Genomic DNA, 17,146 nt, shown 5'->3' on the forward strand with positions numbered 1-17,146 from the left:
TAGGTCCTTTGGCCCAGAGTGACTAGTTTGTTAAGCTCATAAGTATTGGCCCAGGTCGTCTGGTTAGTGGTTGCAGGTCGTAGGTCTACGGAAGGACCTTTTGTAAAGCAGGGTGGAAGAACTTCTATAAAGCAGGGTGAAGGACCTTCTGTAGAGCAGCTCACCCACTGTCATGTAGCGAGCTGATTGTCATTCTATCCGTCGAGTTGCGTTTCTTTTTTTCGGCATTGTGTCATGTTTTAGGTAGTTGAAGATCGGGTCTATCCAGCTTGGCTCTGTAATACATGAAATATCTTCTGTAGAGCTACTCTCCTACTATCACATAGCTAGTTGCTTGTCGTTCTATGAGCTGAGCTGCATTTCGATCTTTTGGCAATACGCTTTGTCGAAGGTTGGATCTATCCAACTCGACTCTATAGTACGTGAAAAATCTTCTATAAAGCTTCTCACCTACTATCATGTAGCGAGTTGATTGTCGTTCTATGAGCCGATCTACATTTTGTTCTTTTTGTCTAGTCAATCGTGCTCGCATGTCTATAAAGGGCATTAGCCTCTATATTTTCCGATCTCAGAATTTGTTGGAGATACCAAGAGTCGAAATTGGAGAGGTATTCTTTCACCTTGGCCAAGTAAGCTGCCATGGAGGGTTCTCGTGCTTTATATTCCCCATTCACTTAATTTACAACGAGCTATGAGTCACTGCACACTACAAGGTGTTTAGCTCCCACTTCCTTTGCCAATGCCAAGCCAGCCAACAGTGCCCCATATTCAACCTTGTTATTTGAAGCTTGGAATTTAAACCAGAGCACATATTCCAACTTCACGCTACTAGGTCTGTAGAGCATCAACCCAGCTCCGCTCCCACTCTGGATGGATGAGTCGTCCGCATGAAGTATCCAAGGCTCCTCGTCCCAACCTATTACCTCGTGAGCTGGGGGTGGTGCCGCATTGGACGAAGCTTCTACTTTTAGCTCAGTTGCTTCAGGGGGCGGCAAGTTGAAAGTACACTCAACAATGAAATCTGCTACGACCTATGCTTTTATTGCTAGTCACGACTCATACTGGATATCGCACTCACTTAGCTCTATTAACCATTTTGTTAGCCTACCCAAGACCTCAGGTTTCTAAAGGACTTGCTTTAGAGGTCGATCGGTTGAAATTATAATGGTGTGGGCTTGAAAATATGGACTTAGCTACCGGGCGGTTAGCACCAATGCAAAGGCAAGCTTCTCTACGTTGAGATATCTCGTTTCTACTGCATGTAGGACATTGTTGACATAGTAGACAAGTTGTTGTGTCTTATTTACTTCTCTTACTAGGACTGAGCTAACCACCAAGTCACTTGCGGAGAGGTAGAGTTTAAGTTCTTCATTGGTCTCAAGTTTGGTTAACAGCAGAGGCAAACTAAGTTTGGTCTCAAGTTTGGCACGCGACACAGTGAGCCGTTCTAGCAGTCGTGCTATTGGCGCATTTGGTAGAAAACTGCTGGGAAAGGTTAGCGAACTCTTCCTTGCACGTTGCCTTAGGTCCTCTTAGCTTGGCCAGCTCCTAGGACGACTCACCGTAATCCTACAAGGCTGCCAGCTCACCCATGTCAAGCTGTACTAGGAAATGTAGGGGGTGGTTAGCGAGCTCTCCTTAGCAGGTCGCCTTAAGTCCCTACAACTCGACCAACTCCTAGGACAACTCACCGTAATCCTACAGGGTTAGCTAGTTCGGTTTCGCCAAGGTAGAGGTTGGCTTGGGTGAGATGCTCCGAGCTAATTTTACTAAGCTACCTTGTTAAATGAGCACTAAGGTGTAATTTGGATGCCATGTGTCTTTGAAGGCAAGTCACCAGGTCTCCAGTAGGTCTTTGGAGGTAGGTCTCTAGGTCTCCAGCAGGTCTCTAGAGGTAGATCTTCAGGCATCCATCAAGTCTTTGGAGGTAGGTTTTCAGGTCTCCATCATTTTGGCTAAGGCAGGTGATAACTCTGTATTTTGATGCCTTAAGGGCATCATTTCAGGGGTATTTTCCACCTTAGAATAGTCAAAGTGTGTCATTTTCCTAGTTAAATTCAATGTTGTGACCTCTAAGGGTCTCTGTGCAACTTCTATGGAAAACTAGGGAAGTTATATGGCTGAAATACTGTTTTTGGGAAGTTCATGTGAAGTACAACTGAGAGATGGGGTGTTTTTATGAAAAACTGAGAATAGGAGGGCACCTCCTATCTGCTAAACTTAGAATGGCGCCCCTCCTATTGTATTTGCATGCTTCCCTCTCATTAGCAAACCCTATGGTGCCTTCTAGCTCATTCTTTTCATCCTTAGCAAACCCTAGCTGCCCGTAGCTGCTCAATCTCCATCTTCCATCCATTCTAATCTCCACCATTCATTTTAGGGCACTCTCTTTTTAGTTTTTTAACCCTAGGGCCTTCTAATCCTCACCATTCAACCTCTAGTCATTAGATCCCAGCCCTCCATTCCATTTTCTATCTCAGCCATCCACTCTAAGGCGCCATCCACTCCTTTTAATCTTTAACTTTCAACCCTAGGTGCCTTAATATCCACCCTCCATTTCTTCGCACCCAAATCTCAGCCCTACATAATATTGGGTGCCCTCTGCTTCTCTTCTCAGCCTTAGGATCAACCCAAAACCATCCTAACCCTTCATTAGAAATCATAGGGCACACATATCTTTGCTAAAACCCAATTGTCACCCCCTCTTTCTCTCTAATCCCAGTTGTGTCCATCCTTCTCTTTAAAAAGGACCCAAGGGCTCCTAAGAAGGGGTTGGATTCTGCCCCCAGGTAAGACAGAAGGCTGATCTTGAGAAGTTCAAGGGTAGAGGAAGAGGAGGACGCCCAGGCAAGAGGAGGGGTTCCTGCTTGCAGTTCGCCTAAGCCACTACTGCCACCTCTGGATTCAGATCCCAACTATTAGTCTTAGATTTAATTCCTATTCTTTCATTTCCATTTCCGTTTTTTTCTTTCTACAATTTACTTTCATTCAGTTTGATTTTTGTTTTCTTTTCTACAGATTTGGAATTTGGCCAGGTAAGACAGAAGGCCTAGCTCGAGAAGTTCAAGGGTCAAAGGAGAAATCCAGAGACTACTACCTCTGATCGGATTATAGACTTTTTATTTTATCCCTTTTATTTATTTATTTCTGTTTTTTTTTTTTGCAATTTTCACTTCCAACACTATTCAAATTTTATTTTAATGAATTTCAGTTTAATTAATAAAATTCAGTGTTTCTATAACTCTCAATTGTGTTCTCTTTCCTGGATTTAAGTAAATAACAATTTTCCCTTGCTTCCCTGTGGATACGACCCGTTCTCACCATTTACTGCATTTGTAATTGTTTGAGAATCAGAAATAAATTTATAAATATTAAAATTGGTGTTCCAAAGTGGTTAGCGACACGCTTCCGCCAACACCAAGATTTTGGTGCCGTTGCTGGGGAAGCAACGGAGGAAATTTTTTATTTGCTTTATCCGGGTATATTTCATTATTTTTTTATTTTCATTTTATTACTTGATCTGTTGTCTCATTTTAATTCTTATTTCTCTTTGATTTTGCAGGACAAAATACCGAAAGGTGGGGTACCAGAGCATTGAGGGACTACGAGAGAGAAGAGAAGATTAATTGGATTGCGTTTCAGGTGTAGTCATCCTGTTTTATTTTTTATTTTTTTTATTTTTATTTTCGAACTCTTTTTTTGGTAGAATAATGATTTTTGAATTTTTAATTAATTTTTTTCTACATCCGATTTATTTTTTTAGTATTAATTTTCTTTTGTTTTGTTTCTAGATGTATTTTCTTCTTTATTTTAATTTCTTGTTCGAATTTATGTTTTAGTAGGTTTGTTTTCTTATTTTCAGATAAAAAAATGTTTATTTTAATTTTTTATTGCCGCATAATCATTATTTTATTTTATTTTTGGTTTCACCTTTTGAGTAGCTATTTTTCTCTTGTTAAAATTTATCTTTGGTAGTTGTTAATTCTTTTTAGCATAATTAATTTTTTATTTTCTATTTGCAATAATTATTTGTTGCTAGATTTTATTTTCTTTTTTATTTATTTAATTGAATAATTAATTGTTAAATAGGAAATTATTTAAATTTTTGAATTTTAGTTTAAACTTCAAATTTGAATTTAAATTTGAATTTTAATTCAAATCTGAATTTGAATTTGAATTTGAATTTAAAATTTAAATATCGAATTTCAAAAAATTAATAAATAAAAATATTTTAATTAATATTTTAAGATTTTTTTTATTTGCATTCCAACATTTAGTGTGTGATATTCCAGAGCATGCATCATATAGTTTTATTCAGTTGCTGAAATTATCTTGTTAGTTGTGATTGTGTTAGGTTTTCTTTTTTTATTATTATTCTAATTGCTTCTTTTGCTTAGTTTATTTTATTATTTTATGTTAAATTGCTGAATTTGCATATAAGAAATAATTGTACATGCATTATAATTAGTTGCATTTATTTTGTTTATTTTGTTTTTTTTTTTCGTTAATCCATTTAAGGGTAATCCAACTTAAATAAGATAAGGTGGGGATTTGATTACCCTTCCTTGGCCCAAGTCCAAGAAACCACCCTACCAGATATGCACTCTTAGTGGTCTGAATCCCAAACTCACTAGGAGTACAATGATTACTCTGAAACTCAACTGGCTCAACCATGTCAAACTTACACATAGTCCCAACAACAGTATCATCCATCTAACCTTGCAATTTCAGTGGCCACGAGTGTAGAACCAATTCCAATAGATGTACCCTAGGAATCAACTAGCTCAATCTTATCAGGCCTACCCACAACCTCCTTAGACCTGTACAGTAGATGACCAATTCATGCAACTTCAACAACTAATTATAAATCAACAACATTTCATTGCTAGATTAGAAAGCCAAATAGGACAGTTAGCCGAAGTGAATGCGAGGAGAGAAGTAGGGCAATTACCAAGTCAATTAGTTGCAAACTCTAGGAATCAGCTACCGGGTCTTCCTCCACAACAAATTCAACCACCTCCTAAGAACGCTCAGTTCAAAAATGTCAAAGTTGTTACAACCTTAAGGAGTGAGAGAATTTTAAAGACCTGTATCTGAAGGGATGGGAGATCCATCATATGGATGGCCAAACCCTGTAGGTAGGTTGGGCGAAATTTCAAAAATTTCTCTCTCTCCCATCTAGGAATCGCATTCCCTGTTTTAGAAAAACTGTATTTTTCAATGATCAATCTTGAACCAAGAACCAAACTAGATCTAAACCAAAATAGTAGGAGAGGGATATACCTGATACAAAGAAATAATATCTTCCAATGGAGGTGTTTACGCCCAAGGAAGGATCTAAAGACTACTCCCACTGAAAATGACACAGTGTAGGGTGGAGCAGAATCAACAGTGTTCTTCCTGAGAACCAAATTCTTCACCAAGAAATTGCTGGATGGTAGGTGAGCACAACTCCCAATCAAATTTTCACCAAAGACTGATATCAAGAACACTTCTTGATCGCTCCTACGACAATGGAGATCGAATTGGCTATGGCGGTAACTGGAGGAGAATACAGGGAGAAGATGGCGTAGTCACACTGTTGTTGTCTTCTCTCTGGGTGATCTGAGATTTTTGGGATGGGATGAATGGTTCGCCCCCTCCTCCTTTTATATCCTTAAAGAGATCAGCTCCTAATTTCATTAGGAGTTTCCTTATTCAAATCCTTATTTGAATCTGGACTCTCTTTAAGTGATAAGGATAAATCCTTATCTTATTTGTAGATTAGATCAGTTCTCTCCTAATCTCATTAGGAGGTTTCTAGATCCAAATTCAGATCTGGACTCTCTGAGTGGATAGGGTAAGACCCTATCCTATATGCTGATCCAATCCTAGATCCGCCCCTCTCTTTAATTAGTCCAACTAAACCAGTTTGAAATGGGCTTTAGGCCCAATAAGTCAGTGTGCTCATTAACCTTCCAAACTGCTGCCCAGTTTGGCTTCTTTGTATAGCGTGGGACCCAAACATTGATCTACACATCAGCCACATGGGTTCAGCCTAGCCTCTATTACAAGGCCTAGCCAAATTCACTGAAAAGACAGTGAACCCTCTGAAGCCCATCACATGGACTTCTAATGGGCCCAACACTTACACAAAGTGGTCCCTGGGCCAAGCCACTTTATAAAAACCCAAGGACTATGGGCAGATACAAGATTAGCCCATCATGCATTACCCTCAATAGTTTTACACTTAACCTCTCAGCCCGTAATGATCAAACACTACCCGACGAGAAAGGACCTTTCCTTCGGCTGCAAGGAACAGTGTTGCACTCTCTGCTCACATGGATCCCAGGAATTAAAACCTTTTGCAAACATTTTGAAACCGTAATGTATATATGTATATCCATATATAAATATATTTTGCAAAACAAATTTCAACGATTGAAATCAGCTGCCGACAGTTTTGGTTTCCATCAAAGAGAGTGCATCCTCGATCATTACCTTTGTCCAACAAAGGGGCTGATCATGTCACTATGATCACCCACTCAGATGAATTCTCGAACTGTCCCAACATACCCAGGTTTTGACCCCTGCTAAGGATCTCACTGATTGGCATATCAAAGATAGCCTAATCCGACACTTAGTGCAATATCATAATCGAGTCTAGGGGTCAGGTGTAACTTTCCAGTTTTGCCCACTAATCACCATGGTCCAGGGCAATATTGGAAATCTAGTCTAGTTCAGGGTTTCAAGTAAACCTACACTGCATGTACCTCATGTCTCACCCTAGCAGCTAAGACAGGCCACCCCAAAACTTGGCAGCACATCAGGGTCAGCCTTAGCAGGATAAATCTCCCCAGACTTATCCAACGGCTATGAACATTGTAAACTAACACGAGTCTCATAAGTGTCCAGTTTAAGAGTATTACACAGAAACACACCACAATAACATGAATCAAATATGTACTTTATTCATTTATAATAAATGTCATAATGTACATTAATCTGATTGGAGCTAAGGGCATACACTGTCTAACAGTACCAGGAAAAGAAAATTGAAGAAGAAGAAAAGGAGCAGGAAGACCCTAAGTTTGGGGGAGAAGAAAAAGGAAAGGAAATTTTAGAAGAAGAACCTTTAGTGAACCAACCTGTGGTCCCCTTTCCAACCACACTCACAGCCGAGCTATTGCGAAAGAAGAAAGAGATTCATAACGAGGAGATCAGGGAGCTCTTTAAACAAGTCAATATTAACATCCCTTTCTTCAATGTGATTAAACATGTCCTGGCCTATGCCAAGTTCCTAAAAGATCTATGCACTCAAAAGAGGGAGCCATGAGTGGCCCCACAAAAAGTAATGCTCTCAGTAGATGTTAGTACGGTCCTCCTAAACCAACTACCCTAGAAGATGAAAGACCTGGGTGCTCCTCTCATAAGTTGTGTCATCTCTGAAATCACCTTTGGTTGGGCCCTATTGATTCTTGGGTCCAGTGTAAATCAGCTCTCGCCCATTATCTATGAAAGGTTCAGGATCAGCGAGTTAAAACCTACACCGGTAATTCTACAACTCGCTGATTAGTCGGTCAAGACTCCTTAAGGTGTTATTGAGGACGTCATTGTTAGGATAGACAATTGTTATTTCCCTGTAGACTTTGTTGTCCTAGATGTGACCTCAACCGAGGAATTGAAACATAACCCAATAATCCTAGGACGACCATTTCTAACAATGGAAAATGCAAATATTAACTGTAAATTGTGAGAAATGGACATTTCATTTGGGGAGCAGAAGGTCCAGTTAAATGTTTTTAGTGCCTCTAAGTATCCAAACCTAGGGGAGATGAGTGCAATGTGGATATAGTGGACAATCTTTTGGATGACTTGTCTACACCTTGGTTATCCTAGTTTGAGCCCTGTTTGTATGCAGAAGAAAGTGAGTCTGAGAGTCTGGATGGAAGAAGTGAATGAATGTATCTAGCTAAAGATGTTAAACATAGTGCTGGTTGGGAGGCAACCCAACGCAGTTTTTAGTGTTTCTGTTGTTAGGATTTGAGTTTTCTTTCTCTTTTTTTTCTTATTCGAGACCAGGTGGCAGATATTGAACCACTCAAGAAACCCTATTAATTGTTCCCTTTGGCCCAAGTCAGCCCATTTATGCCATTGGGAATAATGGCACTTAAGTTGGGGGGTGAGGAAAGAGAAAAAAAATTGAGAAGCTAAGCCTTTAAATATGTAGAATTAAAATTTCACTAGAAAATTTAAAATTTCTTTCCATTAAAAGAGATTTCCAAACAGAAAAAGTTAAGGAAAGTGATAAAAGAATATTGAATTTTGTAGAAATTGGTGGCAAGTGAAAGGAGTAAAAATTGGTCTTATTTGAATATTGCCGAAACCGTTTAAAAATTTTAAAATACTCTCAATTTTTCCCCAGACAAGATAAGAAGAGAAAGATGGAGAAATTAGACAAAAATTCTTTAAATTGTTAGAAACAGTGGACTGCCCTGAACAATGTTTCAGAAAAAAAATAAAAATAAAAGGTCAATGGACACCTTAGACTTGGTAACTGGGTGTCATCATCTATGTCAAGTGTCAAAATTCGCGTCAAACGGAAAAGGGAATGCCAAAGACACTTACCTAGCACTTAGTAACCAGTTCTCTTCACCTAAGGTAAGTGTCGAGATTCGCATAAAACGGTGGAACGTAACAATAAAAATAAGTGTGCATAAAAATAAGAAGAATACCCACCTGATTTCAAAAATGAATCTCAGCTTATCAAGATAGTCTATAAATGGAAGGGTAAATAAGACTTTTAAGCCAAGTTTCTGCGATATTCAAAGTAGGACAGTTTTTACCCCTTAAGCCCAATACCGATCTATATAAAGGTTGAGAATTCTAGAATCAGGATACTTGACTAATTTTGTGAGGGATGATCTTGCAATGGGAATGATCTCTTTACTCGATGTAATTTTAAGGCTACATTGCTAAGGGACAAGCAATGGTTAAATTGGGGGTGTGATAACTCTATATTTTGATGCCCTAAGGGCATCGTTTCAGGGGTATTTTTTTGCCTTAGAATAGTCAAAGTGTGCCCTTTTCCCAGTTAAATTCAATGTTGTGACCTCCGAGGATCTCTATGCAACTTCTGTGGAAAACTGAGAAGTTACATGGCTGAAATGCAGTTTTTGGGAAGTTGGTGTGAAGTCCAGCTGAGAGAGGGGGTGTTTTAGTGAAAAACTGAGAACATGAGGGCGCCTCCTATCTGCTAAACCCAGAATGGCTCCCCTCCTATTGTATTAGCATGCTCCCCTCTCATTAGCAAACCCTAGGGTACCTTCTAACTCATTCTTTTCATCCTTAGCAAACCCTAGCCCCCCTAGTTGCTTAATCTCCACATTCCATCCCTTCTAATATCCCCCATTCATTTTAGGGCACTTTCTTTTTTGCTTTTTAACCCTAGGGCCTTCTAATACTCACCATTCAGCCCCTAGTCATTAGATCTCAGCCCTCCATTCCATTTTCTATCTCAGCCATCCACTCTAGGGTGCCACCCACTTCTTTTAATCTTCACCTTTCAACCCTAAGCACCTTAATCTCCACCCTCCATTTCTGGGTACCCAAATATCAACCGTACATAATATTGGGCACCCTCTCCTTCTCTTCTCAGCCTTAGGATCAACCCAAAACCATCCTAACCCTTCATTAGAAACCCTTGGGCGCCCATATCTTTGCTAAAACCTGAAGCTACCCTCCTCTTTCTCTCTAATCCTAATTGTGTCCATTTGTTTCTATAAAAAGGACACAAGGGCTCCTGAGAAGAGGATGGATTCTGCCCCCAGGTAAGATGGAAGGTTGATCTTGAGAAGTTAAAGGGTAGAAGAAGGGGAGGACGCCCAGGCAAGAGGAGCGGTTCCTGGTTGCAGTTCGCCTAAGCCACTGTTGCCACCTCTGGATTCGAATCCCAACCATCAGTCTTAGATCTAATTTCTGTTCTTTCATTTCCAATTTGGTTTTTTCCTTTCTACAATTTGCTTTCATTCAGTTTAATTTTTGTCTTCTTTTTTACAGATTTGGAATTTGGCCAGGTAAGATGGAAGGCTTAGCTCGAGAAGTTCGAGGGTCAAAGGAGAGATCAGGAGATTGCTATCTTTGATTGGATTATACATTTTTTTATTTCATCCTTTTATTTGTTTATTTCTATTTATTTTTTTTTCTGCACTTTTCACTTCCAGCACTGTTCGTGTTAGACAATGTATGCCCTTAGCTCCAATCAGAATGATGTACATTATGACATTTAATGTAAACGAATAAAGTACATATTTGATTCATGTTATTATGGTATGTTTTTGTGTAATACCCTTAAACTGGACACATATGAGACTCGTGTTAGTTTAGATTATTCATAGCTGTTGGATAGATCTGGGGAGATTTATCCTACTAAGGCTGACACTGATGTGCTGCCAAGTTGGTTGGGGTGGCTTGTCTCAGCTGCCAGGGTGAGACCTGAGGTACATGTAGTGTGGGTTTTCTTGAAATCCTGAACCAGACCAGAATTCTAGTATTGCCCTAGACCTTGGAGATAGATGGGCAATACTGGAATTTCAATATTGCCTTGGACCAGAATTCCAGTATTACCCTGGACCTGGGAGATACTACACTAGGTGTCGGATTGGGCTGTCTTTGATATGCCAATCAGTGAGGTCCTTAGAGGGGGTCAAAACCTGGGTATGTTGGGACAATCCAAGAATTCATCTGAGTGGGTGATCATAGTGACAGGATCAGCCCCTTTGTTAGAGAAAGTGAATGATTAGGGATGCACTCTCTCTGATGGAAACAAAAGCTGCTAGCAGCCGATTTCAACCGTTGAAATTTGTTTTGCAAAATATATTTATATAGAGATGATATACATACATATATATATATATATATATATATTTATATAGATATGATATACATACATATATATATATATATATATATTATGGTTTCAAAATGTTTGCAAAAGGTTTTAATTCCCGGGATCCATGTGAGTAGAGAGTGCAACATTGTACCTTGCAGTCGAGGGTAATACCTGATGGGCTAATCTTGCATCTGCCCACAGTCCTTGGGTTTTTATAAGGTGGCTTGACCCAAGGACCATTTAGTGTAAATATTGGGCTCATTAAGAGCCCATGGCGATGGGCTTGGGGGTTCACTGCCACTTATAGTGAATTCGGCCAGGCCCTGTAACAGAGGTTGGGTTGAACCCATGTGGCTGATGTGTAGATCAATGTTTGGGTCCCACGCCATACAAGGATACCCAACTAGGCAGCAGTTTGGAGGATAAGTGAGCACATGGACATAATGGGCCTAAAGCCCTATTCGAATTGGTTTAATATGATTAATTAAAGAGGGGCGATTCTGGGATTTAGATCAGCAGATAGGATAAGGGATTGTCCCTATCCACTTAGAGAGTCCAGATCCAATATTTAAGATGATCAGGTAGGGTCTTTAGTTCCAACTCCGGAGCCTGCAAAATAGAAGGCAACAAATTTTTGTGAGAAAATGTCGATGGAATATCAGAATTGCTTACCTCTTGTTCCGACATTGGTTCCGGCCTATCATAGGATGCATCGAACTACTCTTCCTTGTTCGATTGTGCATTGAACTCCAGTTCATCATCCATGTCCTCCTCTCCAAAGACTTCCTGCACAATTGAATTGATGGTATCAATAGAGCAGATCGAATGACATTCACTTGGATATTTCATTGCTTCAAAAATATTGAATTTAACGATCTCTCCATCGAATTCGACAGAGAGGGTACCCTCGTCCACATCTATTTTGGTCTTGGCCATTTTCATGAATGGCCTACCTAATAGAAGTGGGGCTGAACTTGTGACTGTATCTTCCTCCATCTTCAGGATGTAGAAATCAGCTGAAAAAATTAAATCGTTAACCTGCACCAATACATCCTCAACAATCCCTTCTGGGTAGGCATTAGAACAATCAGCTAATTGAATAACAACTCTAATTTCTTTTAAAGGACCTAATCTCAAGGCACAGTAAATCGAGTATGGCATGACATTGATAGATCAACCTAAGTCTAGCATGGCATGCTCGATTCATTTATTGCCAATCGCACAAGGTAGGGTGAATATACCTGGATCAACACGTTTTTCTGGTAAGGTCCTCTTGATCATGGCTGAAACGTTCTCACCAACTCTTACCTTCTCATCGATTCGCAACCTCCTTTTGTTAGTGCATAATTCTTTCAAAAATTTTGCATATTTTGGGATCTGTTTTATAGCATCTAACAAAGGGATATCGATCTCCACCTTCCTGAAGGTTTCTAGCACTCTTGCTCATATTCCTCTTTCTTAGACTTCTCCAACCTACTAGGAAAAGGTGGTATAACAGCATTAATAACCTTAGGGAGAGGGGGGTTGGATATTACCTCAATGGGGTCTTCTTTTGACCCGTATCTCTCCTCTTCCTTGTCTCCCTTAGCTTCCATCGATGGTGAGCTCGGTTGGGGCTGCAACTCCTTTCCACTTCTCAACACTATTGCACTTGCATTCTCCTTTGGGTTGACTACCATTTGTGATGGTAGTTCCCCGAGTTTTGCGCCTCCAACTTGCTAATGGAAGTGGAAAGTTGTCTGATTTGGTTCCCCAAATTTTGAATGTTGGCTCTTGTTTCCTGCTGAAATTGCTGAGTGTTAGTAGATAGAGCCTTAACTATTTCATCTAATGACATACCTGAATTTGAGGGTTGGCCTTGCGCTGTGATAGGTGTTGAAAATTGGGGCTGATATTTTTGGTGTCCTCCTTGGTGCCCGTAGCTTAGATTCGGATGATCCCTCCACCCCGGATTATAGTAATTGGAGTAGGAGTCATATTTGCTTTGAGGCTGACCCGAGAATCCTCCTACGACACTTACTTGCTACATCGATCCATCCTGTAGTGATGGACACATGTCCGTAGGATGACCAAGGATCAAACCGATACCACACACCCTGGCTGTTTGCAATTGCCCTGCAGCCAGTTGCCTAACCAAAGCAGTTAAATCTGAAATCGGATTTTCTAAATTAGCATGACTTACCTCATTAACACGTCTAATGGTTCCATCTATCCTTGCGCCGAACTGTTGTGAATTTTTGGCCATGTTGGAAATTAATTCCCTGGCCACTTCGGGTGTTTTGTTCACCAAGGCTCCTCCACTGTCTGCATCTACCATACTTCTATCCAAGGGTTGGAGCCCTTCATAGAAGTATTGGATTAAAAGTTGTTCGGGTATTTGGTGGTGTGGACAGCTAGCAACAAGTTGTTTAAACCTTTCCCAATATTCATATAGTGTCTCACCACCAAACTGCCAAACTTCACATATTTCTTTCCTAATGTTTGCAGCCCGGGATGCAGAAAAATATTTATCTAAAAATATCATGTTCATCTCATCCCATGTACGTATTGAACTGGGAGGAAGAATATATATCCAATCCTTTGATTTATCTCGTAAAGTAAATGGAAAAGCTATAAGTTTTACCTGGTCCTCGATCATACCTTGTGGCTTCATGCTAGAATAGATGGCATGGAATTCTTTTAGATGTTTATGAGGGTCCTCACTTGGAAAGCCATGAAAAATAGGCAGTAATTGTATTAAACTAGATTTTAGTTCAAAGGCTACCTCAAGAGTGGGATATGTTATGCACAGGGGCTGTTGGTTCATAATCGATGCAGCCTACTCCCTTAATGTTCTCTCTCTATTAGCCATCCTTTCCTCTTCAAAGATGGGTTGATCACAAGTTGGTAGGTCAAAATTTGAATTCACCCTTTTAGGAGAACTATCCTTCCTTTGTTTTGCCTCCTTCCTTAAATGACGGGTAGTCTTCTCTATTTTGGGGTTGTACTCGAGTTCACCTCATTGAGAAGCACGAGTCATAAAACAAGAAGGTTAACACAAATAGAAGGAAATAGCTAAGAAATTAAAGTTGCTCCCCAACAATGGTGCCAAAATTTTAACGGGTTTTCGAAGCCCTCAAAATTAGTGCTAGTCCCACAATAAAATTTTTGTAGTAAAAGTGGTATTAGGTCGAATTCCACAGGGAGCTAACAGTAATCTCTCAGCTGAATGAATAATATCACTGAGTGGGAAAATTAAATAATTGAAATTAAAAGAGAGTAATAGCAAGCTAAACAAACAAGAGAAACCAGTCTTACCAAATTCTGGTTCAAGGGTTCGGGTTAGTCAATTGGCCATCGATCATAGGTAGACTCTGGTAGTCTTGCAATTCAAGCATAGGATAGCCATAATAAACCTTGTGTTTTCCTAATTCAACTGACCAAACCTAGCATTTGATCAACACTTATCACTACTTAACTGGGTACGATAGCATTCCATATTAACCAGTGATAGCATTAAGCTTTGTGAAAACAGTTAAACCAAGATAACAACAATTGAGATAGCTGCAATTATCAAATCTTGTTCCACCGATTCCCTTTAGGTTAAAACATGTCAATACATTGGTCAAAGGCTGCCATGAACAATTCACCCAGAAAGATATTTACTTAATTGCTACTTGTACCACTATTCGTGACAATTACGGATCACTGAACCATGGATAGCAGTAGAAAAATCAACATTAATTAATTTGTCAGACTAATTGACATTAACATCCAATGAAAATATGCACAAGAAGCAATGAATACTTGAATTAAAAAGTAAGATCTTAAATTAAATACAGAACCTCACAATGACACAATCGAACCTCCCCCCTTGAACCAGAAAAGAAAAGCTTAGCTGCTCATGATCTTCGAACTCTCCATGCTTTGCTTCTTAGTGGCCGAGCTGCTCTCTTGGTAGCTTCAATTGCTTCATGATCTCTTGGGTCCTTGGATTCAGTGATGCTAGAGCTAGTCCACCCTCCTCTTCATATAGCAGAGGGAGATGGCTGTTTTCCAACTCCTTCTAGGAGATCATCCTAAATTTAGGGAGTCCTGGTCTACTTTGAATTAATCCTATCCTATCTCTTATCTAATGATCTGATCTCAATCTTCTTATCTCTCTAGGATTACATTCAAGACTTTAGATCTGATAAGACTCTCTCTCTAGAGATTACATTCGAAATTGAGACTCTTGGTTCTTGAATTCGATTTGGGCTGCTTGATAACTTGGGCTGCTTCAAGGTTCTTCTGTGAGTTGGGCTTCAGCTATGAAATGGGCCTGACTACAAGTTTACTCCAATTTCGGACCCAGTTTCGTATTCGATGCGGACTGAATCTGTCAAAATCCAAAACATAAAAGTTTTGGGCCTTTCTTTCATCTTTCTGATGCTTCTTGAATTGTCCAGTTTGGAGTCCGGAATTGAGAGTTATTCCCAGTTTACTGACTATTTCCGAAACTGTGTAAAATCATCCGAATTGCCCTATTTTCTTCCAATTGCTTTCTTTCTTGCCTTGAATCGAAATACAAGAGCAATGAGTCCATTTAAGTGCTAAATAAATATAAAAGAGTGAATATTAGGGGATAAAAATAGGATACTTTTTAGTCTCATCAGTTATAATCATAGCTATCAAGTTTTTGGTGCCATTGCAGGGGATTTAATCCTAAAGTAATATTAGAACTTGTTAACCTTAGTTAATTTGGATTTTTATTTCTGTTTTTATTTTTTTCTTATTTTCTTTGTTCAAATTTTTACTGTGTTCAGATTTACTAGTGCATGACACACACTAGAAGAGAAGAATTAGCAAGATTCAATCCTGAAATTGAGAGAACCCTTCGCTTATTGCAAAGAGCCAACAGAGATAAAGCGAGAGAGGAGGTTGAAATTGGTGAACTAGCAGTAGAAATTGAGGAAGATATGGCAGAAGAAAATCACACCCTTTTGGACTATGCTTGTCCAACAATTGATGGGGCTACCTCCAGCATTTGCAAGCCCACAATTCAGGCCAATAATTTCGAAATCAAGCCTACAATTATCCAAATGATTCAGACAAGTATTCAATTTAGTGGGTTACCAAGTGATGATCCTAATTCACATATTGTTAATTTTCTAGAAATATGTGATACATTTAAACATAATGGAGTTAGTGATGATGGTATTAGGCTTAGACTATTTCCATTTTCATTGCGTGATAGTGCTAAATATTGGGTTAACTCACTCCCCGCAGGATGTATCACCACTTGGAATGATTTAACCCCAAAATTCCTGGCTAAGTATTTTCCACCCTCTAAAATAGCAAAATTAATTAACAATTTCACTACTTTTTCTCAGTTTGAGAGGGAATCTCTGTATGAAGCATGGGAACAATTTAAGGAGGTTCTTAAGAAGTGTCCTCACCATGGGATACCAACTTGGCATCAAATTCAAACCTTTTATAATGGTATTACTCCCTCTAATCGATCTATTATTGATGCAGCTACAGGGGGCACGATCATGAGGAAAACACCAGAGGAAGCCTATAACCTAGTGGAGGAGATGGTATCTAACAGCTACCAATGGAATAATGATCGAACTGATCATAGGGGAGTACACCATATCGATTCTTTTGCTGCTCTATCTGCTCAACTTGCTAGTCTGAATAAAAAATTAGATAGTCTTAATGTTGCAACAATAAATACATCATCTAGCATTCCATGTGATTTATGTGGTCAAATAGGACATACTAATTCTGATTGTCCATTAGGTAGTCCTTTTGCTTCACATGAGAATGCTAATTTTATCCCTCATACTGGTAAGCCGAATTTCAACCCCTACTCAAACACATACAACCCAGGGTAGAGGAACCATCCAAAATTTTCATGGAACAATAACCAGCAAAAGGCACCCATGGGATTCCAACAACAACCATCCCACAAGAAAAAAAGAGTAATTTGGAAGAGATAATTTCTAAGTTCATCAATGCTACTGAAGCAAAATTCCAAGAACATGATAAGAAAATTTTAAGTCAAGAAGTATCAATCAAGAACTTAGAAGTTCAAATGGGGTAGATTGTGAATCTGTTGTCAGAAAGAAAAGAGGGACGATTACCTAGCAACACGGAGAAGAATCCCAGAGAGCAAGTAAATGCCATAGCTTTAAGAAGTGGGAAGACAGTTGGCGAGACCCAGAAAGATGACAAGGAAGCTGAAAAAGCCGATTCACAAAAGGAGATTGAGGGGAGTACACCTAAACTGAATTTAGATGCTATTAAACTTCC

General features: G+C 39.4%; 1 non-coding gene across 1 annotated transcript; it reads right to left on the minus strand.

Annotated features, from left to right (window-relative positions):
* Nucleotides 1–16,188: 16,188 nt before the first annotated feature.
* On the minus strand, nucleotides 16,189–16,295 carry LOC148877848 (small nucleolar RNA R71). Its single transcript, XR_016106281.1, has one exon. It is a non-coding gene; the product is annotated as a small nucleolar RNA R71 (small nucleolar RNA).
* Nucleotides 16,296–17,146: the final 851 nt, after the last annotated feature.

The sequence above is a fragment of the Nelumbo lutea genome, chromosome 1 (genome assembly GCF_056320005.1).
Source record: "Nelumbo lutea isolate HS-2025 chromosome 1, American lotus-T2T, whole genome shotgun sequence".
Lineage (NCBI taxonomy): Eukaryota > Viridiplantae > Streptophyta > Magnoliopsida > Proteales > Nelumbonaceae > Nelumbo > Nelumbo lutea.